General features: G+C 32.0%; 1 protein-coding gene across 2 annotated transcripts in view; it reads right to left on the bottom strand.

Moving 5' to 3' along the window:
- GRID2 (glutamate receptor, ionotropic, delta 2) overlaps positions 1 to 6,875 on the bottom strand; it is a 1,454,036-nt gene that overhangs the window by 214,290 nt on the left and 1,232,871 nt on the right. The gene's annotated exons all lie outside the window — the stretch shown is intronic.

A 6,875-nucleotide genomic window follows, 5' to 3' on the forward strand; every position in this document is an offset into this window, starting at 1 on the left:
GCTGAACTCTCATTGGAACCTCACACTTCTGTTATTTCTGGTGATACTTGTGAAGCTCTCTGGTCTGAAACTTGAGCTTTTCTTTATAGACCAAGCTTTTCTTTCAGAAGGTGAAATTAACCTCATATACCTCTTCCCATCCTTCCCATATTCTGGCTGCTTTCTCCCATTTTTGACCTTACCATTCAAGTGGACCAATAGTATTAGAAGTTCTACCTAGAGCAATTAGGCAAGAAAAGATGTAATATGAATCATACTTGTGAAAAAAGAAGTGAAGCTATCATTATTTGGAAATGAAATGATAACAGACATAGAGAATCCTAAAGTATACACAGAAAAACTAACCAGGAAGATGCTCCAGTTCAGCAAAGCAACAGTCTGCATGCAAAATTAACCCACAAAAAACCTATTGTTAAAGTAAATATAGGATACAAAGAAATGGAAAGGTATTTTCTGTTCATGGATTGGAAAAAATCAACATTGTTAAAATGGTCATCCTATCCAAAGGAATTAACAGATTCAGCAGCAACCTAATAAAAATTTCAAAGGCATTTTTCCAAGAATGGAACAAATATCACTGAATTTCATATGGAAACACAAAAGACCCCAAATAGCCTAAGCTCTTTTGACTAAAAAGGGGAAAAATGGTGTGATTATACTTTCAGACTTCAAATTATACTATGAATCTATAATAATATATTAAAAATCATACTGGAACAAAAACAGGCCAATGGAATCAAATTAAGAGCCCAGAAATAAAAGCATACTTATATGGACAATTTGTGACAAAAGAGCAAAAGCTATACAAGGTAGCAAGGAAAGCCTCTTCAATAACTGGTATGAAAATATAACTGTCACATGAAAGAGTGAAAGTAGATCACTGTACACTATAATAAACTCAAGGTGGATACAAGACTTGGATATAAGACTTGAAAACATAAAATACATAGAAGAAAAAACATTATCAAAATACCTACTGGCATGAACTCCAGAAATATCTTTGCAGATTCATCCTTAGCAGCAAAATCATCAAAGGATAATATAAGTAATAGGGACTATATCAAACTAAGAAACTTCTATACAGCAAAAAGATAGTAACTAAAAAGCAGAAACACCTTATGAATGGGAGAAAAAAAAAACTTGTATACTAAATATCTGACAAGGGCTTGATACCAAAGATCTACAAAGAACTTATGCAACTCAACATCAAGAAAACAATCTAATAAAGAAAAAATAAATGGGGAGAAGAACTACAGAGGTACTTCTTCAATGAAGACACGTAGATGGTCAGCAGGCACATGAAAATAATGTTTATCAACACTTCAGGGAAATGCAAATTAAAACTACCGCACAGCAATGAGAATGGTCCATATTAAAAGTAAAGAAACAGAAAATGTTGATGGAGTATGGAGAAACATTACCTTATTACACTGTTGGTGGGAATGTAGACTGTTCAGATCTTATGGTAATCAGTATGGTGGTTTTGCAAAAGAGTAAAAATGGATCTGTCATACGATCCACAATTCCACTTTTGGGTATCTATCCAAGAAACACATAAATACTAACTTGAAAACGAATACAGCGCTTGTATACTTATTGAACACTATTCAAAATAACCAAGATATGGAAGCAATCTAAATGCCAAAACAAACAAACAAACAAACAAAAAACAAAGTAGTGGATCAGGATGTATTACACAATGGAATGCTACTCAAAAGAAACTTATGTAATTTGCAGCAGCATGAATGGAGCCAGAAGGGATTATGCTACATCAAATAAAAAAGGAGAAAGAAAAACTGGATGGTGTCACTAATATGTGGAATGCATAGTAACCTAACAAAGGGTCAGACTAAGGCAAACTTTGAAACCAAAACTTGAAAGTTGACCATAGACATGAAGAATCCAACACACAAGGGTGAGAGAATGGCAAAGGGATGAGGATGGGGGATAATGTAGGAGAGAACAATGGACTTTGGTAAAGGATTGTGGATGCGTTGGTAGAGGGAGAGCTACAGAGACCACACTCGACATAGGGAAAAGGAAAACCCTGTATAGTCAAAATATTAACATGTGCAGGCAGTGATGGTACTTCACTAATTAAAGAAGAAATACTAACCCAAAGTTGTACTCTGTGAGAATTACATTAGAAGATAGCCACAAAATGCTCATAGTAGACACCTGACTCATATTCAATCTAAACTATAAATAAACTTCTAAAGGAAATGTATTCTTTCCACAAACCTGAAAATCAGATAAAATCCATACAGACAGACTGAGGGATATAGGTCTGAACATTTTATCTCTGAACCTGTTTGTCCAAGACACTGTTGGATGTGTTTCACCAAAACATATAGTAAATCAAGGAAGAATAAGAAATAAGAGACTTATTATAGGCAAAAATAGGATAGACTAGAATAAAATACAATAATTAAGACTTTGTGATGATTAAAGCATATTTATTGAAATAAATAGAACACAGGATATATTTGAACATATTTAAAGGAAATTTAAATAATAGAAAAATTTGTGGTTGAATAATTCCTTGTAAGTGAAAGAAATGAAAAATCAAATTACTAAATTCAGGTAAACAAGAGGTTGCACAAGAAAGGAAGAAGAGAATAATTGTAGTTTTATTAAGTATATAAGCTATGAAAAAATATTTAATATATTTATATAAATCAGAAAAATGTCTTGGGTGAATGGGAAAGCTGTAGATATATAGCAGAAGCAGAAAAGATTAAGTCTCTGGTGAACAAACCCTCTCATCACCTCCCCCCACACATCTGGGCTGTATCCCAGTTCTGGTATGCATAAGAAAATATATCTTAAAAATTAAAGAAGAATAAGTAAACCATTATCTTCCCCCAATTAACATTTCTATAAAACTTTTGAGATTTGCAGATAAACTGCGACTCCATCACCCAGAACAAGCCTGCCCATTTCTTTGGTCTCTCCTTACCCTCTGTGTGTGGGGGCAGGCATTCTGATGATATCTAGGAAACTAAATAAATGTATAAATTAATAAATCAAGAGACTATTACTTAGTGAGATAGACAATTGGAGTGAGACACACAGAATCATCTTTGGAGAATGAAATGTTGCCATTGATAAGTTCTTAATAATTCTTAATGAATAAAAAAGATATGTTAGGAAAGCCTTTAAACATCTTAGTTTTCCAGAGAACACAATTATTTTTTAAGTAACAGCATATAACATTAAATTTCAGGTGTGATGCATTATCATTTAATATCTGTATATGATACCTTATATTTTCTACCAAAGGTCTCTTCTCCATTCACCACCACATAGCTGTTTACCCATTTTACTCACCCCCCATCATCCTTGTCCTCTAGTAATCACTATTCTGCTTCAGAATCTGACAGCTTGTCTTAGGAGACTATTTAAAAGACAGAGAATATATAAACATAAAATCTTATGACCATGTATGAATCAGAGTTATAGCAAGATTTCAAACAAATAAAAAATGTTCAATTATTTGCTCTCACCAAATAGCATAGAGATGATTTATAGTTAAAAACATTTTACAAAGACCAAATACAGTAAAATCTTATAAAATGATGCTTATTTTCACCTTTTAAATTATATAATTTTGACTAAGGAAAGATAAATATGTTAGGAGAATACTCATTTTTTATTGTTGAGGTTATCTAATAAGCAGACCCTAGAGACCATACACATTGGATAAATTTGCAGATGTGAAGAGAAAACCCTGTTGACAAACTTAGAAAATTCAGGATTATAGAAAAAAAATTCACTTATGATGTCTGTGGAAAATTGGGTAATTTACAAAAAAAGGGTATATACTAGGGTTCAATTTTGAATAAATATTATAGTATCATCATCAAAGGAGCAATAATTGAAATGTGTATTTGGAGACCATTAAAAACAAGTAATGAAAAATTAATTGGGTTACTAGAGTGGAATTTATGGAGAATGTAGTAATATTTGTATATAAATAGTGATATACATATAAAACATAGTGTCTTCCTTATATTTTTATCAAATACACTAGTAATATGTGTTGGATAATGAGATAGAATAGGTTCAAAAATTAACATTTTTTGTAAATTTCATACATTCATGACAATTTAAAGTTGTTGCAGTTCTCTGTATTAAACTTTATTCTCAACTTAAATTCCTTATTAATGATGTCGATGAACACTTGAAAGATATATTCCATGAACTAGCAGATGACAAAGATGAAACAGAAAAAACCAAGGAACAAGTTAGGAGCATAAACCTAGATAGTACTTGCTTATGAGGAACTGGTTGTATTAGAGAAAATCAAAGCATTTTAGTGTATACAGAGCCTTACTAAGGGTCATCTTTCAGTGTGGCTGTTCAGATATAGCAACACAAGTCTGAACTGGTCAGACTAATGTACAGAAAGCACTGTGTTCAGCTTTAGGAATTATAATTTAGAAAATATCTTGACAAAACTGGTAAGAAGAAGTTAAATTTTCCAAAAAGAAGGGGGGGGAAAAAAAAATAAAAAGAAGTACAATTTAAAGAATAACAATTTAAATTGATAATAAATATTACATGGATACTAAATATATGTGGTACTTAGCTTGCTTAGAGTACAGCCAGAGCAATGGATAGGTGCTCTGGGAGAAAGCTTTTGACATACTATGTTTAAAACATGTAGCAATTGGATTATTGGTTTCTAAGTACTCAAAAACTCAAATTCACTTCACTTTTAGAAGCCTCTTTCTACATACCATGGAATTTATAATCAATCAATAAATTATTTATAGTTTTAATGTTCCTTTTCTCTTATTGAGGTACCTTGGTTTACAAAACTATATATATGATTCAGAGGTCTCAGTTCACAGCTTCTCAGATTGTATGTTATCACACCACACCCACGAGCAAGCACACATGCTCCTTTACCTAGACCAAGAGCTTTTTATGTTCTTGGACTTGGTGATTAAACAAATAAATTTAGATAGTTTACATTATATTTTCTGTAGTTACCACTCTATAAATTCTAAATGGAATGCAGTTCTAATCATTCATGGAAACAAGCATCCAAGCAGACATAATGGCACACTAAGCTTGTATTTGTATTTGCATATAAATACTACTGCATTCTCCATAGCTGCAGTCCAGGACTATTACTAAGAAAATGATGATAATTTGTCATCACTTGTTTTTAATGGACCCAAAATAATCAAAATTTCCAATTAATAATTAATAATCTTGCTTTCAGATTCTATAATACATTTTGTTTTCAGCATTTATTTCTGCATCCTTTGACTTGTCCTTTCTGGATGAGATTTTATTGTTGATTACAATGATATGGGATTATTACTAGACTGATTACAAAATGAAATTCTATATCATTGTCTCAGAACCTATGAAGTTTGCTATATAATATGATGTACTATCATACAATATTCTTGAGGCATAGAAGATGCCAGCATCTTATCAAACATGTTAAACTATTTAAAGATATCTACCTATATAAGTAGATATCTGAACATACTTATTTGGAGATACTCAATTAGAAAATATATTAGTTACAAATAAATAAGTTAAGGAAACAAATAGAAATCACAATTTTACAAAAAATTAACATGTATGTCCTAGTAATGTCCTAATGAATGGGTTCTTAAATTTGTGAACTATTTTTACTGACTACTGAAGCAGTTCTTATGAAAAATAATATTAATGTTGCTTTTCACAGAACTACATATTTTGAATTACCAAATGTATTAACTGACTGCTATTTGATATACTTAGCATGTTTTCTCCAAACAATTCCTTATCTGGAAAAGAACAGAAGTTATTTTATTTTGACCAATTTTCTTGTCTGAGAAATTTTTTAATTGGGGGGAGGATTGACCAAAAATTATTTACTCAACAAGTACTTATTGATCATCTTATATGTTACATACACTGCTCTAAGTTCTAAGAATATATTAAGAAGGTAAGGTGATAAAAATAACTTAGTGCAGGAAGTTAGAAATGTGTACATAATTTGTAAATTATATATAAATAAATTGTAAATGAATTATATAGAAATAAATATACAAATAAATTGTAATGTGTGAATCAATTATACATTGGAAAATAATACATGGCATGGTAAAAAAATAAAGCATTGAGAATCTATGAAAAGCTAAAGTATAAGAGATGAAGGTCTCAGTGGGAAGATAACAGAGCCAATATTCAAAGATGGTGAAAAAACAGGCCTTGGAAGTCTTTAAGTAAAGTATTCCAGGAAGATGAAACAGTCAGTGAAAACAATTTGAAGGGAAGTGCTCAAGAACATGGAAGGGACATGTTCAAGAAACAGCAAAGTAAATAGAAGCACCAAAGCAGAAAGATAGTGAGGTGGGAAAGCACGATCACACTTGACCCTCTAGAACATTGTAAGGATCTCAGCTCTTACCTTGAACAAGTAGGAGTGTCACTGGAGAGTTTTGAACAGAATAACAGACTCATTTAGATGGCGATGTTGCTTATTGAAAATAGTCTGTCATAGATAAGAGTAAATGCAGGGACACCAGCTAGGTGATTTTGCAATAATCTAGGAAAGAGATGACTAGGGCTTGAACAAGGATGAGTGTAGTGGATGTGTTAAGAATGTATGTCTGGTCTTAAATAAAAAAGCAATAGGATTTGTAGATAGATCAAACTTGAGGTCTGAGAAAAATAAAATAAGAATGATTTCAAGATTTTGGTACTAAGAAAAAAAAAATTTTTTTTTTTTACAGATTTATTTACTTGTGCATACAGAACTGGGGTACAGGCCAGAGGGCCAGGGGCAGTGAGAGGCTTCACCAGAGACAGAGTGGGGAGTGGAACAGGCAGATCGACAAAGTACACTGCTGAGGAGAGCAGCGGGC

The sequence above is a fragment of the Condylura cristata genome, unplaced genomic scaffold (genome assembly GCF_000260355.1).
Source record: "Condylura cristata isolate star-nosed mole 26May11 unplaced genomic scaffold, ConCri1.0 scaffold00012, whole genome shotgun sequence".
NCBI classification, from domain to species: Eukaryota; Metazoa; Chordata; class Mammalia; order Eulipotyphla; family Talpidae; genus Condylura; species Condylura cristata.